At 43.5% G+C, this 20,706-nt stretch overlaps 1 long non-coding RNA gene across 1 annotated transcript in view; it reads right to left on the bottom strand.

The window, feature by feature from the left end:
- The window catches only part of LOC309525497, a 602,601-nt gene that overhangs the window by 308,690 nt on the left and 273,205 nt on the right, over window positions 1-20,706 (bottom strand). The window lies entirely within an intron of this gene.

Below are 20,706 nucleotides of genomic sequence, written 5' to 3'. Positions count from 1 at the left end.
CTCTTAAGCTTTATGCTCTATCAGGATTTTCTATAGCTGTTTCAGTTCATATCCTGCAAACAGGTCCAAAGATTCCCACCTGAGATCCAAACTGCCCAGATGGAGGTCTGCTTGTGCATTTGTGATGAGAGCTATTTTGGAAAGCCATGTTCCAGACAAGGAATTGGTACGTGATTTGCAGTGTTGTAGATGCAAGTTCAAACCTGAAAGGACCTTTTTTTTTTGCTTGCTTGCTTGTTTGTTCTGTACCTAGAATATTCACTCCTGTACCATCTCTAAAGATTTTACGTCAATGATTTAATTATGAAGTTCTGTTGATAATAAACAAGGCTGAAAGGAATCTTGTTCACTGGGTCTATTTTAGTCGCTAATAAGGTAAGCAGAGGAGACACAGAAGACACACAATAAGTCAATCTGTTGAATGAGCTTCGGCTATTTTTAGTGCGGTGCCTGACATCTCCCTTCCTGACCTTACCTGACTGATTGAAATTATAAATCATGGTGTACACAGTCCTTTTAACTGGAATGCATAGATTCCTTCTTTTTAATTTTAAAAACTGCATTGCACTTTCTCACTCAAGGTGGCTAACTGTCATTAAAATGTAGTAAATAAAATCGAAACCTATGGCACACCTGTCTCTAATCACACTCACAAAGCAGGATGTCTGCAATGCATCCAGGTGACTTTTAAACACCTAAAACAAGAGACAGCTAGCTCAGCACCTTTTGCAGTGGCACACTGACTGGGTATTATGAAACATTAATATTTCATCTTTCTGTTATGATGCTTTCAACCTGGCGCACAAAAAAAATCTAAGCCCCAATTAAGTCAGTCTCTCTCTCTCTCTCCCTCCCTCCCTCCCTCCCTCCCTCCCTCCCTCCCTCTCTTTCCTCTTTGCTCATCCCAATTTCTAATTTTCCTTGCAAGATTTCAACCATACCACTCCAAAAGCCAAGCAATCGGGTCCCTTTTTCAGCAATCACAGGGAAGCAAATCACAAAAAGCACAACCCTATCTCTCAGATCCCACAAATTCATTCTGACCCATTTGTGAGACCAGATGGGAGTGACCTTCAGCCCTCCCCCCAGATGTTTCTGGACAACACCCATCATCTCTGACTATTAGCCTGTGACGAATCAGAGTTGGTCCACCAAGATCTGAAGAGTTGCAGGTTCTCCATCCCTGCCCTGGACCCCTTCTTTGCTTAACTCTTCTCTTTCTTTCTCCCAAATTTACCTGATAGTAGGGCAGAGGCAGTAGTAAACTCTCTGCCTCTGTTTTTCTGCATGCCCCTCGAAAGTCCGGCCATTGATTAATAGAGTCAGCCCCATAGTTGCTATGGAGACCACGAAGTCCTAGTCTGACACTGTGGTGGTAGCTGTGACCTCTAGGAATAATTCATACCTGTTGAATTTCAGGTGCTTGTTGAATATCTTTCTATTTCAGTTAACATTTTAAGGGCATTTTCTGCCTTTATGGTTAATTTTAATTGATTTTATCCCACTGTGTGCTTTTTGTAAATTATGCGTACACCGCTTGGAAACTTTGGTGATGAAGCCGTATAGGAAGTGCTGAAATAAACAAAGAAGGGAGTTGACTATCAGTCAGAGCAGAAATCTCCAATATGCCTCATTAGGCTAAACTGGCCCAGAATTCCAACCTCCTCAAACTAATGCATGGTTAGCACGCAGTATAGAAATCTTAATCGGGGTGGATGCAGTCTTTCTAATACAATATACAGGTATATTGTGTATCTGTCACATCTTCCGTTTGCAGGAGGGGTTGTGGTGGAGAGAGAGAGGCAGTGGCATCGCAACGGGGTGGGAGGGGGGCAGTGTGCCCCAGGTTCCATGTCTGCGGGGTGACAAGAGGTAACCCTGAGGGGGCTTGCAGCGGTGTGAACAGCCATCCCACTGCCGCAGCCGCATGTGGAGGATCCTCCATTCGCAGCTGCAGCTGCAAGCAAAGGATCCCGGCGCCGGTGGCAAACCGCTAAGTACAGCGCATGTTGTGCTGTACATAGTGACACTGCACATGTGCCACTCCAGCACCACATGGACGGTGCCAGGATCCCTCCGTCATTGCTACAGCCACGAGCAGAGGATCCCGGCACCGTCCGTATGGCGCTGGAGCGGCGCTGGCGGCAAACGCTATACAGCACATGTGTGGCATCGCTACGTACGGTGCATGCGTCATACATAGCGAAGACACACATGTGCCCTACGTAGTGATGCCTGCCCCGGGTGTCACAACGCCTTCCTTTGCCCCTGGAGAGAGGCGTAGCACTGTGATTTAAAGACAGATGATTTGTATTATACACAGAGAGAACATTTTCTCTCCTTCCCTGCAATCACAACCCCATTGGATCAGCTACACTGATGACTGCCACACCAGAGCTAATATATTTCAAGGCTGTGCACACCCTGCATACCCTAGGATATCATCTTTGCAAAAAAATATATTAAAACCCACGAATATCAATTATTTCCGTAAACATTCCTTTGCTCATAAGACTCACAAAAACCTACCAGATAAATAGATCCATGCACACACCCCTCCCCCAGTATTTCCAGGAACATATTTACTCTCATCTCAACAGGGTGCATATATCCTTTTAGAGCAGGAGCAGCTGTGACATCTACACTACATGTTTCAAAGAGCAGTGCTGTAGGCAATCCAGATGATACTCAGTAGGTTCACAAAAATAACCCTTGCATACCAAGAGACCTTCATGGTAAAAAAAAAGGAGGAGAAGAAGAGCCCTTTATTTTATGTGCTGATAAAAGACGGGGGTGGGGAAACAATTGCAAAGCCATGATTTGACCAGCCCTCAAATTCTATCAACTTGAACCTATGTGAATAAGTACCTTACTGTAAATCAGTCTTTTCATACATTGCAGATCAAAAGAACTATACTCTAAAACATCCCATTAGTTTCATTTCCACAGATTCGTCATTCTGATGCACTGTGCATTGAGGCACAATAAATGGTCAGTTCATCCCAATAGCAAAATCACAACTGGTGGAACTGGTGGTTGGAGCAGAGATCAGTGGAGTGGTTCAGACTGATGTGAATTGTCACCCTAGTTTGGGATCAAGTGATGGGATTAAGATTTGAGCTGTCATTTGGCTGTGTTCAGGCTTCTTTGGATCAGACTTTACCTTTAGCTGTAAAAATATTGACAACGTGGAGAAGAATATTTTTTTACTAACAGCAGTATAAACATATTCTGATATATTTTTTTAAAATGTTCAAAGTTGCAGTGACATTTCTGTAACAACTGAAAGGAAACAATGGTTGCTGGAGATGTGGAATGGAAGTGCGTAGAAAACAGGACACGAGAAAATCTAAACACAAGGCCTAAAGACAGGAGGACCTAGGTACAATAAGGTAGGAACATCAGAGTCCTGCAGAATGTACCACCTAATCAAGAATCCCATTTCCTATAGTGCCAACCTTGAGGAAGCCCACCTGCTGGACCCAGCAGCCCTTCACCTGCTCTTGCTTCTTGCAGGTGGTACAGAGAGACATGCTGCCTCTAAACTTGTAAGTCATTATAACTGTCTTAACTAGCAGGATACTTAACCTCCGTCACTGAGATCCTCTGATGAGGCATGTCTGGTGGTTCAGTTGGCCTTCACTGGGGACCAAGCCTTTGGTGTGACAGGTCCTGTCCTGTGGAACTCCTTGTTAGTAGAGGTTGGGCACGTGTCTTGAAAATTATATTGCTTAGACAAGCCTATGCAATGTGAATTTTCTTTAAAAAACACACCAAATTGTTATTTATTGATGTTTTGTTGGTGTTTTTTTTAATGATGTTTTTATGGATGCTTTTGCTGATTTTATTCTTATATGTTGCCTACCACCTTAATATATATTTTTTAAGAAGGTGAGGGTAATAAGTAAGCAAACTAGTAGCAATTGATTGTCCTACACTTCATGAGTTTGTCCAACTTGCTTTTAAAGTCATTTAGCTAGTGTTTACTACCACCACGTCTTGCAGCATCGAACTCCACAAATTAAAGATGCGCTGTGTTCTTGTATTTCCTTTTGTCTGCCCTGAACTGCCTATCAATCAATTTCATTGAATGTTCTTGAGTTCTAGTCATTAGCAAGACAATGAATAATTTTATAAATCTATCTCATGGCCCTCCATTAGTCACCTTTCTGAGTGTAAACTGAAAAGCCCCAGGCATTGTAGCCAAATTCACATGTGGGCTTTGAACTTACAAGTTGACAACACTGGGCTCTGGGCACCAATCAGACATGGCCAGGAAAAATAGGAGCCTTGAGACAAGCACCTCCAGCCACTGTCCACCTCCTCTAGCCCCGCAAAGCTGGGTGCGTTGCCGGCAGTGCGGTCCTCCCTAAAAAAGGTAGACAACTCAGGGAAACGGGGGGGGGGGGGGGATTCTAAAATGGCCCTGGCTGCAAGGCTGTGATAAGGCTTCATAGAACCACAGGAAGCTGCTTTCTGCTGAGTTGAACATCTAGTACAGTATTGTCAACACTGTAGGTTTGCCATATTTTGAAGAGCAAAAAAGAGGACATATTTGTCAACTTCTACTTTTAACCATGGATTGCTATGATTACCCATGAAAAAGAGGACAAATGGCAACCCTCCAGGCAAGCTCTCCAGTCACTGCTGACAATAGGCAGAGCTCTTTCCCAGCTTTACCTGGAGATGTCAGAGATTGAACCTGGGGCCTCCTGCCTGCACTTAGCAATGGACCTTCCTTGCTGCTCAAGCAAGGCTTAACTGGGAAAGAAAGTCCTCCTTCCAGAAGAATTCAATGGTTAACTTGGGCATGTGGTGACCATTCACGGTCTGTAGGTAGCTGCCCCATGCAGTTCACTGACTTACCACATGGGGAAGCTGTCCACAACTTCCAACAGCTCCTGCTACCAGCTAGATTCTTGGGCTGCATGCTTCTAGTTCAAGTAAGTTAGGACTGAGAAAAGATATAAACCAATCGGCTCTTATAATGAATATGATCTCAGAGTGCAATGAGGTTTCTTTAATCTTTCCCTTCTGAACAAGCAGCAAATGGTTTGTCAAGGAAATAAACAACTATCTGACTTTTAGAAGACATCTGAAGGCAGCCCTGTTTAGGGAGGTTTCTAATGTTTGATTTTTATTCTGTTTTTAATCTGTTGGGAGCCGCCCAGAGTGGGTGGGGAAACCCAACCAGATGGGCAGGGTATGTACAGTATGTATGTATGTATGTATGTATAAATATTATTACCGATGGACAGGATGTAGGGTTGCCATACGTCCGGATTTTCCTGGACATATCCGGAATATTGTCCCGGTGGAAATCGGTCAATAGCTCAAAAAGGGCATTATTATTTTTTAGATTTTGCCCAAAACGCTCAGCAACTTTGCCCTCTGCCCGCCCCAGAAAAAAGAGCTCAACAGCTTCTTCTGGATTTTCACTGCTGAAAATATGGCAACCCTTTGCTTCTGAGATTGTCTGAGGGGAAGTGGAAATGACCCCGATGTCAGTCCCAGAATAGTTGCTCCTTTGCATGCCTGGGCAGGACAGAAGCAATCCATTTGTGCTTTCTGAAAGCTGAGCGCTTCAGCACCGCGGATAAGGAAGGTGAGAAAGAGCACAATTGGGTCTCATAGCATCTTGTCTGAACTTGCCCCGAGAAGCTAAGCACAGCTGCAGCATAAACACTCATAAAGAAGGCATCCCGAGAGAAGCTGAACAAATTGATTCAACAAGGCGGTTTCAAATTCTTTTCTTTGCCCAGGAGACGAGCTTCCAATAAGCACAGAGTTCTGGGCAGATTTTTCATTTTGTATCGCCAATAAATATGTCCTCTCTAGGTTACTGTACCAATAATCTATGAAATGTTGTTTCTATTGCCAGGAGCATTTCAGGAACGTTGCACGTATCCTGAATCATTTGCATTCCCTGGTTCCTATAAGGCTGCAGCCATAGATGTACATTTGCACCGCTTGGTCTGATATTTTTAGAAATCCTTTGTCACTTTGCCTTTTCCCCAGTAATCTAAAGTGCTGGAGAATATTCTACTGATTTCCTGCATGTCTTGTTCAGCTAGCCTTGCAGGAACCAGTCTCCTCCTTTAAATGGATTTTGAGGAAACTGGGCCACCATTATGAGTCACACATCCACCAGTTTTCCGATTGCTTTTGAAATGCTACATTTATTTATTTTCAGATTCTATCCTCCCCCCTCACCCACCCGCTCCAAATCTGGTTAAAAGGAGTCTTAGAGACTGACTGTTGTTCTGGATCAGTAGCGGCTGACATGATGACATGATACTGCTCCCCTGACTTCTGGCTGATTGCATTGCTGCTACTTTTCATGAGTTAAAGAGGCAGAGACTTGGCTGTGGCAAAGCCAGTGTGCTGAAAATGCACCATCAGAGCCAATCCGTCACTCCTGTAAGTGAGTTGCACCACTCTGGCCTTGCCACTGCCTTGCTCCACACCTGGGTGACCACCTTTCTTGAATGCTTTAGTTGAGATTCCTGCATTGGACTAGATCAGCAATGTCCAACACGTCGGGATCAACTTGTAGATCATGTGATTGTTTCTGTCAATCTCTCCCCCCCCCCAACATCCCTTTCTCTGAGGAGCCATCACACAGGGTCTCTCGGAAAAGGAGAAGCAAGCAAGTGGAGGCATGCGCAGACAGAGGCTGGGCGAGAAAGAGAAGCCCTGTGTGCTAGCTCCTCGAGAGAAAGGGCTGGTTTGGATCCAGAGAGAGAGAGAGAGAGAGACATGGTGCTGAACATTCCAGGATACAGCCCTCGAGGGGAGGGCTGCCTTGCCTCCCCTGTAAACCTAGGAGCTCTCTACTGAGCACAGTGAGGCTTACTCCTGAGTAAACACGTACGAGGGAGGGGAGACCTTTCCTGGTTGCTGCCATCCCACCAATGCGAGGAGGGGTGTGTGTGTGTGCGTGTGCAGCCCTGCATGCTGGCTCCTGGGAGAGAGAAAGGGCTTGAAATATACTCGGAGTTGAGTGTGGATTTCATGCTCTTTATTCAGCTCAGAGTAGTGAGGAATGGAAATTCCCCCGAAATGTCTGCTTTATATACATTATTTACACAATGGGCCCAACATGATCCTGTAGGCCAATCAAGTTGCAGATTCACTTCCACCTGGAGTTGAAATGGGTGGCTCCTGCAGACCAATCAGAAGGCTGCATTCTGGATCCTATTGTTCTAGGACCAATCAGACGGCTGCATTTTGGATCCTATTCAACTCAGTACATAACAGGGCTGGTTTAGGTTTACTCAAAAGGAAGGGGGGTGGGTTGGATCCAGGGCAAAGGGCTTCTACAGGTTTCATCCAGTTCTTAAGGTGGTGCTGGAAGGCTGTCAACTCTGTAGTTGAGTTCACCCAATTTCTGTTTCGAACTATGGGGGAAACCGCTGTGGTTGACATGTGCTCCTGACTCATTTGAAAAACAGCAAGAGTCCTGGGGTACTTTAAAGACTTAACACATTTATTATGGCATGAGCTTTTGTGAACAACAATCCGTGCATCATGTTCTGATTATGTAGGACCCTGTCCTCAATGTTATTTTCTTATGTTATTACAAGTATACAAAGTATGTCTTTTTTAAAAAAATATTGATTTATGATGAACTTTTCAGGTTTTATGGAAGCGACTATCACTTGCTTTTATTTTTATCATAAGCTCAGCCAAATATAATATGTTTAAGTTTAAGAATGACAATGGGAGAGTTTGATAGATCACTGCCAGTTTTTGACATTGGATGGTAGATCTCAGGCTACTTGTAGTTGGACCTGCCTGGACTAGATGATCCTTGGGGTTCCTTCCAAATCTGTTATTCAATCATTCTTGGTAAGAAGCAGCGATGTGACTGACAGGAGGTCAAGTGTGTTGTACCATGCTTCACCATGCTCTCTGCTACTATTAAGGATATATACTTTAGGAAGAACTTTCTGACAGTAAGAGCTTTTTGATAGTGGAGTGGTCTTCTTCTGGAGGTTGTGGACTCTCCTTCCTTGGAGGTTTCTAAGCAGAAGCTGGATGGCCATTTGTCATGGATGCTTTATTTGAGATTCCTGCATTGCAGGGGCTTAGACAAGATGACCCTTGATGACCAGTGGTGCACACACACAATCAATTCTAACCCAATACAGATACAGTGGTACCTCGGGTTAAGTACTTAATTTGTTCTGGAGGTCTGTATTTTCTGTTCTCATCCTGAAGCAAAGTTCTTAACCCAAGGTACTATTTCTGGGTTAGCAGACTCTGTAACCAGAAGCATATGTAACCTGAAGTGTATGTAACCCAAGGTACCACTGTATGGGAATACCTTTTAAATAACATTCACTCAGAGTGGTTTACACAACAAGAGATAAAAATACAGTTTCCAACATAAAATAATGGAATAAAATATGATAGAAGAGCAGCCACAAAACTCACAACATTAATAAAACCACAAATAACAGTACAGTGGTACCTAGGGTTAAGAACTTAATTTGTTCTGGAGGTCCGTTCTTAACCTGAAACTGTTCTTAACCCGAGGTACCACTTTAGCTAATGGGGCCTCCTGCTGCCACTGCGCTGCCAGAGGACGATTTCTGTTCTCATCCTGTAGCAAAGTTCTTAACCCGAGGTACTATTTCTGGGTTAGCGGAGTCTGTAACCTGAAGCCTCTGTAACCCAAGGTACTACTGTACACACCCAGGGCAATATTAGAATTCCCCCCACCACCAAAGAAAAAAATGTAGTTTACACCCAAATTGCTGAACAGCAACATAGAAAAGCACCCATGAATGAACTCATTTCAGTGAACACGTTTCACATGTTCATTTATGAATCATCAAGGCTTGATTCTAAGTATCACTTAATAATCTGCAGAGAAACTGACTCCATTGAAAAATGAGATTTTTTTAAAAAAAACTATTTCTGATGGTTCACTTACAAATGTGAGTCACCATTTAGTGCTATACTTGTCAAGTAATGGAAAAAAACAGTTTCAGCCATGGATTGATACCGTTATCAAATATCGAGAAATCAAGCAATTGTGTTCCTGTGTGAATGAGCCTAGAGTCTTCTCTCATACTGAATGTATGAGATCCCTTTTCTTTGGAAAATTATTTAATGGCCGTGAGAGAGTAGGGGGCTCTTTTTTAGCAGAATGACAGATACCAAAACACATGGATGTGGCCACTCTTTGGACCCGCCCCATGCCAAAGGCTGCCTGAGGCATTGACCCAGTGTGAGTGGAGGCAGCCACCAGCGAGAGGCTTACCAATCAGAACCTAAACTGTGCCCAGAGATTGATGGGAAGTGCATTTGTAGTACATGCAGTATGGTTCTAGATGCACTGCTTATAATGAGATTTCCATGTAGCCTCGAGGGCAGCTCCATGTCATTATATACACAGAGGAGCATCTGCCACCTTCACTACACAGTGTTTGGTGAACACTGGAGAGGCTCCTTTGTACTTCAAACTTAAGAGATACAGTGGTACATACGCTTCAGGTTACATACGCTTCAGGTTACAGACTCCGCTAACCCAGAAATAGTGCTTCAGGTTAAGAACTTTGCTTCAGGATGAGAACAGAAATCGTGCTCCGGTGGTGCGGCAGCAGCGGGAGGCCCCATTAGCTAAAGTGGTGCTTCAGGTTAAGAACAGTTTCAGGTTAAGTACGGACCTCCGGAACGAATTAAGTACTTAACCTGAGGTACCACTGTATATTTTTAGGATCCACTCTAGTTGTGATTGTTCTGTTTTGTTTGAAATCTTTTCAATGCTCTATTATGCATTGTTGACCTCTGCCCTGGGCCTACTACTACAATGCATATTTCATCAAATTTCTTTATCAAAATTCACAGAGGATAAGTCTTTCCATGGCTATTTACCAACATGAGGCTATACTCAGCCTCCACAGATGGAGGCAGTGCGCTTCTGAATACCAGGTGCTGGAAACCACAGGAGACAAGAGTGCTCTTGAGCTCAGGTCTTGCTTGCAGATTTCCCATGGGCATAGAATCATAGAATTGTTGAGATAGAAGGAACCGCAAGGACCATCTAGTCCAGGGGTCTGCAACCCGCGGCTCCAGAGCCGCATGTGGCTCTTTTACACCTTTGCCGCGGCTCCGGGGCGGATACTAGCGAGGGGAGGAGGTGCATTGTGCGCCCCGACACTCCCCACTGTGGCAGGCACTGTACTGGCTGTGATGTCGCATGGGGGCGGTGCGTGCGTTAGTCATGCACCGTCCCGACGTCACCTTCCCGGTTTTGCGGCTCCCAGGTTTTTTTTTCTTCGGAAATGGGTCCAAGTGGCTCTTTTTGTCTTAAAGGTTGCAGACCCCTGATCTAGTCCAACTCTCTGCAGTGCAGGAATCTTTCACCCAATGTGGGGCTCGAACCCATGACCTTAAGATTAAGAGTCTCATGCTCTATTGACCGAGCTATGCATCTTGGTTGGCCACTGTGAAAACTGGATGCTGGACTAGATGGGGCCATTGCCCTGATGCCGTAGACTTTTCCTATGTACTTATCAATTCAGTAGGTTTTCATATAAAGGTGAAGAGCTTGTCTGAGGCCCAGGACACCCAGGAGGAATGGGGTGTTATTGGCCTAACAGCGTAAGTCCGGCAGGCCCTTGGTGAGGGTCCCTTGCTGACTTAGTCCTCTGAGGCCCAGGGCAAGTGTACCCAGCTTCCCCTCCTATACAGGGGCCTGGGGAAGAGAATCACATTTCTTCTCCCTCCCTATATCTAAGTGCTGCTTTTCAGCACATGAAAAGTGTTGCTTTTCAGCATATGGAATTGTCTTCCCTCATCAGCCCAGTCCAAGAGAATGGAACAAAATCTGTGTGAGAGAGCGATTCCTTGTGCAACCAGAGATACTTACTTATGGTATTGCTGCAGCAGCATGCATTAGAATCTCTAACCTTGCAATGTGCCTTCGAGCCTCAATATGATGGACATGCGCGCCCTCTGAGACGATGCATTTGCTTCAGCAACAACATTATTTTCATCCTCCTGCAGACTCCGTTTTGATGGAGCATCTCTTTATGATGCTTGTCGGCCCTGGCAATGAGCGAGAGAAGAGACAAGGAGGATACTCCAGGATACACTTGAAATGAAAAATGCCACTTTTAGTTCTTTGTTAGTGCCTCATACTCAGTCCCAGAATGAAAAAAGAAAAAGCATTTGCTAGACATACAGAGAACCTGGGCTAACCATCCTTCATTAATATTTGATTTTCTGCTTCTCCTATCGATTAAAGGAAGAATGCTGTCACCAAACTGAACCTCACAACTGCCATGGGAAGCTATTTTCTTTCCGAGCTGTATGCCTGCAAAGGTTAACATTTCAGAGTGGGCCTGTCAGGCTGCTCACATATAATGGTATACTGATGGTAACTGCTCAATAATTAATTTTAAGGTACAGGCCAACGTTGGGCAATGCAACATTTCCATTTCTCCCTTAAAAATGTATTGCCATAGAGCACCCAAAGGAAGACAAATCACAGCAATTTAATTCCTTTTCTTTGCAGCGGAAAATAGCTGTAGATTTACCAGAGCTTTTGGGGAAGTCTATGCACATTTATTCATTTGTCTGGACTTTTTAAAGCTATATAATCTTTCCTAGCATCCCATGGCTGGAGCCCAGTTCTAGACTTCCATGTACATTTTCAAGCCATACAGCTTTAGGCTTCCCCGTTGACTAGTGGAGGAAGCAGGGTTGTGCAAAAGAGGTTGCTCACAGAGCTTGTCCACTCCCTGGAATGCATGAGGGTGCTGCTGTGGATGGGAGAGCACAAAGCTGTTCTGTACCTCTGAGTATGTCTATTGAGCCCGATGTATTTATTCAGAGGCACCCTGAGGATGAACTAAGAGCCTTCCCGTATATACCAGCCAGCTGTGAGTGGAAATCAACAGAAGCATTTCAGGACAGATGCTGCAGATTTTTTTGAATGGGCAAGCAACACTCCCATATTGTCAACTTGTGCAGACAGGCAGAGGAGCTGGTGAAGACTGGGGTGGGTAGGATGGGAAAAGCAGCCATGATTTTCAGCACCAGTTTGGGATGTTACCATTTTATTGGTTGGCTGAGCTATTCCTTGCCTGCAGCGCAGCCAGTCAGGGCTCCCTGATCCTCTTGGGGTCTTGAAGCTCATGAAGGACATTTCTCCTGCCATTGCCAGCAAGATTCCTGTTACTCCCCTCCCCGAAAACCTGACCTTATGGTCATTTGGCAAATGCTGTTTCCTCATAGGACTGGGAAACAACTTTCCTCTGTCATTTAGTGGCTTCTTGGTGGCTGAGGTTTGTCATGTCCTCACCAGCAGGTCACTTCTCTGAACTTTTTCAGATGTGAAAGAAGACGAAGAAGAAGAAGAAGAGGGGGAGAGAGGGAGGAGTTTGGATTTGATATCCCACTTTATCACTACCCTAAGGAGTCTCAAAGTGGCTAACATTCTCCTTTCCCTTCCTCCCCCACAACAAACACTCTGTGAGGTGAGTGGGGCTGAGAGACTTCAGAGAAGTATGACTAGCCCAAGGTCACCCAGTAGCTGCATGTGGAGGAGCAGAGATGCGAACCCGGTTCCCCAGCTTACAGGTCCACCACTCTTAACCACACTGGCTCTAGGAGTGGGTTTTCATTGTGTTGTGGGTTTGTTTGTTTTTATGTATATATTCTTTTAGGGACAATCATTAGGACTGAGAGGGGGGAGGAATCTGGCAAATTGAGATTCAGCTTAACTAGAAGTGAGTGTTAGAGTTGTTGCAAGCAGAATCCCTGATCTGGACCTTGTGCAGAGTGGAAATGAAATAAAGTCCATCACAAGAATGAGTTCCAGTTTGGTAGTTTTAATCTCTTAAACCGGTTACAAAATAAAACATTGCAAAAATACAAAGCAACACTTTAGCAAACTAGCAATGTGATCCATTCTTCTTTTTAGTCCTTAATACAATCCAATAGCTTTCCTCTCTCTGGTCCCAAAGGGAGATCCTATACAAGCTCCCTGCTCCTAATGCTGCTGGCTCCCACTACTGACTAAGACTCTTGAGTTCTCAGGTTTCATCTTTCTGCTGACAGGCAGAGTGCAGCTCAGGTTTCCAGGGTTGAGTCATCAATTAGCCTTCAACACTCTCCTTGCTGCATTTACCATAACCTCCTGCCTAATGCAAACCCCTCTGCATAGCATTTTATGCATATTAAGCTTATATCTTTAAAAACAAGTTATCAACAAACATAATACATGCATGCAACTTGAAACTTATCAGTATGGCTAACTATGCACACATCCAGAACATGTTTGGACTCTTCAAGGGTCAGGTAGGGGGTTTTATATTTTTTTAATTTTTGCACTCTGTAATTTATACTGAACAGTGAGCTTAAACTTTAATTTGACAGAATTCCACAGGCTCTCAAATTTGGAGGGAAGTCAAGTGTTAAGCTTCATCTCTGGGTGTCTTATTGCTATGCCAACGATGCACCAGGTTTATACAGGGTCATTATCATGCTGTAGTCTTATGGCAGGTTGAGTTTGTTAGCCCAATATTCAGTAAAAGTTGTGGACTGTTTGAAATCCATCTTACATTTCCCATTTCACTTTCATTTTGGTATCTCCCTTAAAAGAGGGAGAGCGCTTGTTCTGAGTTCTGGGAAGTGCTTTTGGGCTAGAAAGCTGTGTCTGTTTGGAAATCTGTTGCAGGGCAGTAGGGTTTGCCATTGGGATGTTTTAGGTGTTCACCTCCAGCAATGCTCAATCTGCATCTTTGTTAATAAACCCAATTATTACAAAATTATGGTCCAATGCAGTTCCTGCACCCACAGCTTAGCTGCTTACAGTGGCAATAATGAAAGATGAGGGAAGGGTGATGTGGCTTGATCCCTGCACCAACTGCAAGCTACTACAGAGATCAAATTCGGATTGGGCCCAATGTCACTGGGTAATGGCACCATTGGATAATGACAGGCTGGCTAGTGATCTAGTGGATCCCAAACTGGCTTGGCCCCACTCTCTCCTTGACCCATTTCAGGGGGCCTGACCTCTATAGGTAAGGATATCCCCAACATGCCTCCTGCCCACCCATGCATTCAAGGGGTGGATATTAGTGTTACTCTGTTGGTGGCGGCAGAACAGAAGCTTGGGATGGGGGAGAGCAATGCAAACCTATCCATGTCACACTTTCCCAAAGCAGTGCACAAACTGAAATGCAGCTATGGTTCTGAATTCACAGTTCTCCAAATTCAATCATTTGTGTACAAAAATGCATATATAAGCGGGAGAAAGCAAAAATAAAAATAAAATAAATGCATTGCAATAGCGGTAACTGCTTCCCAAAACATGCATCTTTAGGGAAGATGTGGTGCCCTCCCTGTGGAACACCCTCCCACCAGATGTCAAAGAGAACAACAACTACCAGACTTTTAGAAGACATCTGAAGGCGGCCCTGTTTAGGGAGGCTCTTGATGTAGTACAGTATTTTAATATTATTTTTTGAAGCTGCCCAGAGTGGCTGGGGAAGCCCAGCCAGATGGGTGGGGTATAAATAATAAATTATTATTATTATTACATTAAAAATATGTGTTATGAGTACTGCACACTAAAATTAATTTTCATGAGGTCTTTGAAAAATATGCCAACTGATATGGAGAACTGAGCATAAGACTGGAATAACAAGAAACTCAAATTGACCTATTCATCCACCCATGGAGGAGGGGGAACCTCTGAACCACATCCATCCTGGTGTAAATGAAGGTTTGGACGGCTCCAATGATTCCTCATCATAAAGCAAAGCAAACCCGAGTAAGCACTGCTTATCTGGAACGTCTCACCATGCCAAGGAGGGTTCTGCATACAAAAAAACAGAACTGCGTAGACCAATGCTCTTTGCTTAGTGTAAGGCAGCTTCTTACGCACTAGCCCACTGCAGAGAATTGTGGGTTGAGGAAAGCTCTTAAGGAATATGTAAAGGGGGTTCTGGGTCTGACAATGGGGTGTTACAGGGGCACCCTGATTTTTATCTGTGACATATTGTAGGACATGGGACCAGATTGCCCAACTGCGGCACAGGTATACATCTAGTCAGCTGTTTATTCTTTCTATGTAGGATCACCGGGGAAAATGAAAGAGAGAAACTAAGAATTGGATCCACACGATCATTTTTTAATGCAGTAAAGCTGTTCTCAGCATACTAATGCCTAGTTGCAGGAAGAGATTTTTCAAATTGCTTTGGAGAGTTTATGGTTACTCATATATAAGCTCCGCTGAAGCATCATATCAAATTTACCTGTTTCCTAGGAAAAGCTTGGGGAATAACTTTGAAAAGAACACCAACTAGCAACACAACAACTGCTGAAATAATGCAAGAGTTGTCACTGGAGAAACATGACAATAAGCACCTTGTGAAGATTGTGTTGCTGGTTGCATAACAGATGATTCCATAATCTAGTGCACAAAACAACATTGGGTTCTAACTACAGATTTTAATAAATTTCCCTTGTTATTTATTGGCAGCAGTGGGGCAGAAAGTGGGGGCACAGTGGCTTTGGCACCAAGGCTGCACACCTGGAAAGGAATGGGTAAAGACAGGGTGATGATGAGGTTGGGGGGAGCTCTCAAAGGAGCCCAGAGTGGCAAACGCCAAAGTGGTAAAACAATACAATTAAAAATGAAATTAAAAAGTATTTAAAACAGTTTGCATCTATTTAAAAATATCTAAAACATTTAAGAACAATAAAAACATAAAACCTATGCAGATTACATAACTCTAGTTGTCTGCATTTAACATAGGTATGCGCTGTCAAGGCAACGGGTTATATATTCATAAATAAATAGAAACCCTAATGTGCAGAATGCAATGTTCAGTTCATTTGAGATAAAAACAAAAATCTTAGTTTCATTCCAACTTAAACACAGAAGCTATGAGAAAGTTCCTTGCCCAAGTTGCATATCGAGTGATTTGAACCCAGGTTTTTAAGATCTGAAGTTCAACATTTTAGGTAGCAGGGCACAATGGCACATTTCAGGGCAACAATGACTGTGTTTAATTTTACAGCAAAATGTGTTTATGCCCTCATATTCCCTGAAGTTCCATGCAGCCTTTGCAGTAAAACCAACATAATTAGGAGAAGTTAGTCATGTGCAACAGAACCTTTGTTTCTAAGAGAAAAAGATATCAAAATACGAAAAGAATATGCTAAAAACAAGTGTGGGACATGTTTCGAATGATCCTCTCACCCAGAGTAAATCTACACACACACACACACACACACACACACACACACACACCCCAAACTAGTAGATCTGTGCTTAGAATCTGGAACTGTAGTGTGACTTGTGTGATGAGAGAAAGCACATGGAGAGGGGCTGTGGGGACATGCCTTTGGTCCCAATCCTGTGGCATGGAACTCCTCCTCCCTGCTCCCCCAGTCCTTGGGTTAGTGTAGCCATCTAACGTGCAGAATAATTCCTGCATTTACCTCTTCAAGTGGATGCTTCCCAATATCCTAAAGCCCTAATTGTATAGGGTCTCAGAATCCTGGAAAGTCTTTGGGTATAGGGGTAAAGATGCAAAGGCCTCCCTCCCTCAGACAAGCACCCTAGTATATAGGTAGTGCAGCAGACACCAACTAAGGGGATGAGGTCAAAAACAGAGCTCCAACCCCGCTCTCTCTTTACACAACTAATGCATAAAAGGGGCTTATACCTCACATGTACTAAGGGCCAAACTACACATTACGTTAGTTCCCTAGCTGTGCTTGTAAGTGTTTGGACTTCTTTCTTACACAAATTTCCAGTGTGGTACCCTTGATTTGGATCAGGACCCTAGTGCGAGTAAAGGGGGGGGGCTTTAGTCTTTGCCTTTTATTGTCCCAAACTGGGTTCCACCCCACCCCAGACACCTTCAATTTGCAACTGAATATGTGCCTCACTGAAAGGAATAGGCAATTACCTCATAAATGCAAACTGAAGGACAACAGTGGGGATTGTGTGTAAAGGGTTAAAGAGCTGTACAGTGGTACCTCAGTTTAGAAACTTAATCCATTCCTGAAGTCCCTTCTTAAACCGAATCCGTTCTTAAACAGAGGCACGCTTTCCCTAATGAGGCCTCTCGCCCCCAGTGCCCTTCTACCATTCGGCTTCCGTTTGTAGACCGAGGTAAAGTTCGCAAACCAGAACACTACTTCTGGTTTTGCGGAGTTCGTAAACCGAATAGTTCGTAAACAGGACTGTTCTTAAACTGAGGTACCACTGTATTCCTCACAAAAGAGTTCCCCACCCCACAGGCAATTTGTGTGTGTGTGTAACTTTGTTCTTAAAATATACACAACATACACTGTAGCTTGGCCCTGATTCTCACCAGACAGAGGGCCTTCTCGGTAGTGGCGCAAGCCCTGTGGAACGCCCTCCCATCAGATATCAAGGAAATAAACAATTATCTGACTTTCAGAAGACATCTTAAGGTAACCCTGTATTGGGAAATTTTTTATGTCTAATGTTTTACAATTCTGCATGTGCTGTGGGCGCCCAGAGTAGCTAGGGAATCCTAGCTGGGTGGGCAGGGTATAACAACAACAACAACAACAACAACAGATTGTTCATCATGTAAAATACAGCTGAACTGAATTTGGGTAAAGCGGGGGGGGGATTATAAAAGAAGTTCTATCCAGCTCTGACGTGACAACAATTAATATTAAGTATTCATAATCTGAGCTTTCTTCATCATCTTCCATTTATGCATTTTGTTGGGGGCATATTCTGAAGCAGGTGGAACTACCAGGAGACTCCCCTATGCTGATCTCAACAGCTGGGAGTGTCTGTAGGGAAGGAGGCGGTCTTTCATATATTTCGAACCTAAGCCATTTAGGACTTCAAACACTCAAATGAGCTGCTTAAATTGGGCCCAGAAATTGGCCGCCAAGGTCTAAAACTTTCTCCATTATTAACTGTCTATTTCTGCAGTGAAGGAAGTGGGACAGCCCTAATGGGAAGAGGAAATCTTGGAGTGCACCAGGAGCCTTGCATCTGCAGCAAATAGCAAGATCAAGGAGACTGGATTAAAATAATGATAGGCATTCACTTTCTTTACCTTGTCATAATCCATCTTTGAGCAATTAATCCAGCATTAGTAAATGTGCAGGTGGCCAGGCCAACATTAGCATAAAAGAAAATTATTTCTTCTGTTTATGTCATTTGTATGCATTTGTAATCAGGCAAATGACAGAAGATATAATAGGCCTCCTTCTGAGATGCACTCTTTAATCTTTGTCACAGATTCATCACCTACCTATAATAATAAAGATACCATCCCTTTGATGGAACTGAAATGACTGCAATTATGGCTGATTCTTAGCCGCTTTGTTAAAAACTGTTTATGCTAGCATTTGCTGAATAGACAGGGAAACAAATAAACCTGCTTCTTTCAGGAGGGGCCGATTGTGTATTTTCTATTTAAGAGGTTCCTCTATTTTTAACTTGCCGTGGGAGGTGTTGAAGCACGAAGTGAAAAAACAACAACAGGCCTCTTCAAAAAATGAAATATTTGTTTGTGAGCTTTCAAGAATTCCCTTTAAGAGATAAAGAGGTTTTCTCATAATGGAAGCTGGTTTGTGGGAGTTTTTTCTTTCTTTCTTCTTCTCTCCCCTGCTTTGGGCACTCCACAAAGCATCTTTTTGTCTACACTCCAAAATGCTGCAATATAAGTGCAACATAAATTATTATCTGGATGTGTTTTGTGTGTGTGTGTGTGTGAATGTTGGTATTACAGCAAGCTGCGGGGCATCGAGAGTCATACAATGTTTGGATATGTATACATTTTGGCATCCATTTATGCAAAGCCTCTTTGCATAAGCCGTCATATTTATAACCTTATTGCCACATGCAGCATTTAGAGGATTGTCACACAAGTGAGAAATTATGAGAAACTAATGAGCTTTATGAGAAACTATGCATTGTATCTACTGCTAGCCCTTCACAGAATAGTTCCATTGAAATTAATGAGCATAAGTACCTTAGGTAGTTATGGCTAATTCAGACAGACTTGTCCCCACATGGATTGCCAGGGAGGGCCCACTCAGTCCAGGAGATGGGCTTGAATGGTTCTGTTAGTTATCATCTAACCAAGGCATGTCCAACAGGTAGATCACGATCTACTGGTAGATCGTGGGGTGGTTCCTGGTAGATCCTGGTAGCTTTCTGGCCCCTCAGTGATCTCCTCCCACCCCCACCCCCCACAAAAAAGCTCAACAACTTTGGTCCATCCAATGACAATGGGTAGATCACTGTCAGTTTTTTTAATACTATGAGTAGATCACAGTCTATTGGGAGTTGAACATCCCTGCTGATCCCCACTGGAGGCAGCCTTGGGATGAGGAATCTCCTTAATCAAATGAAGTCTTTTATCCAGCTGCTGTGAAGGCAAATGATAAGGATTTGCCTTAGGTTTCTATATGTTGTGTGCCATATGCTAAAACTGGATTACAGTGGTACCTTGGGTTACATACACTTCAGGTTACATACGCTTCAGGTTACAGACTCCGCTAACCCAGAAATAGTGCTTCAGGTTAATAAATTTGCTTCAGGATAAGAACAGAAACTGTGCTCCGGCGGCGTGGCGGCAGCAGGAGGCCCCATTAGCTAAAGTGGTGCTTCAGGTTAAGAACAGTTTCAGGTTAAGAACGGACCTCCAGAATGAATTACCGGTAAGTACTTAACCCGAGGTACCACTGTACTACAACCTCCCCAATGAAATATTTCCCTCCTTTCAGATCTACACACAATAGCCCGTTTACAGCACCACTGCACACTAACACCGTTTTACCATTACTGTTGACCAGTCTTATTTACTATGGCGTACTTGCTGTGTAGATACTAGCCTCCTCGGACATTTTACAATACAAGCAAAGAAGAGAAAAGTGACATAGTTTGTGGGAGATGGTTGTGCAGAGGAGAAAGGATACATTATCAGGTTGTAGACACTAGAGTCAGGAATTTTTAGCAAATAAAATGGAAATTATTGATCTTTTTTAGAGCACAGCAGTAGTCCAGCTGAGGCAGAAAGGAAATAATGACTGTCTTTGGAGGGCAGAATATGGAAGAATGCTACCAGCCTTCATGTAGAGGAGAAGAAGTCAGGAAAGATCACAAGTCTGCTTGAGAGACAGAATTGATGTGCAAGTCGTAGAAGAGAAATATTTTGGGGGTAAAGTTGTAGTCAAATTTTACCCAAATTGTAGCAGATTCAAGAATTCTTGGCCAAGCAAGCTCTCCAATAAAATTTGAAGAAAGATCAGTTTGGATAATACAGATGAGTGATGTTTGTAAGCATGGGTGCTTGTCTGAAGTTGCTGCATGGTTCATTTTTATGGATCCTGGCAACAGTACAGGCTTCTATGTTTAATATAAAAACTGTCCCCTTCTGAACTGTCTATGATCCTGGTACATCTCTTATTTGATAAGTGACATGAATAGGAGAGTTGACATCCTGCTCCTATCACTTGCAAGAAAAGGTCGGATCAATAATACCTGTATTGGCAAGGAATATCTGATTAACAAAGAAATATAATTTCAAAGAGACAATGAAGTTTGCTTTTGGGAGTACAGTGGTACCTCGGGTTAAGTACTTAATTCATTTCGGAGGTCTGTACTTAACCTGAAACTGTTCTTAACCTGAAGCACCACTTTAGCTAATGGGGCCTCCTGCTGCCACTGCACCG

This window comes from Podarcis vaucheri (genome assembly GCF_965113315.1).
Source record: "Podarcis vaucheri genome assembly, chromosome: 2".
In the NCBI taxonomy this organism is placed as follows: domain Eukaryota; kingdom Metazoa; phylum Chordata; class Lepidosauria; order Squamata; family Lacertidae; genus Podarcis; species Podarcis vaucheri.
This window is presented reverse-complemented; position numbering and strand designations above follow the sequence as displayed.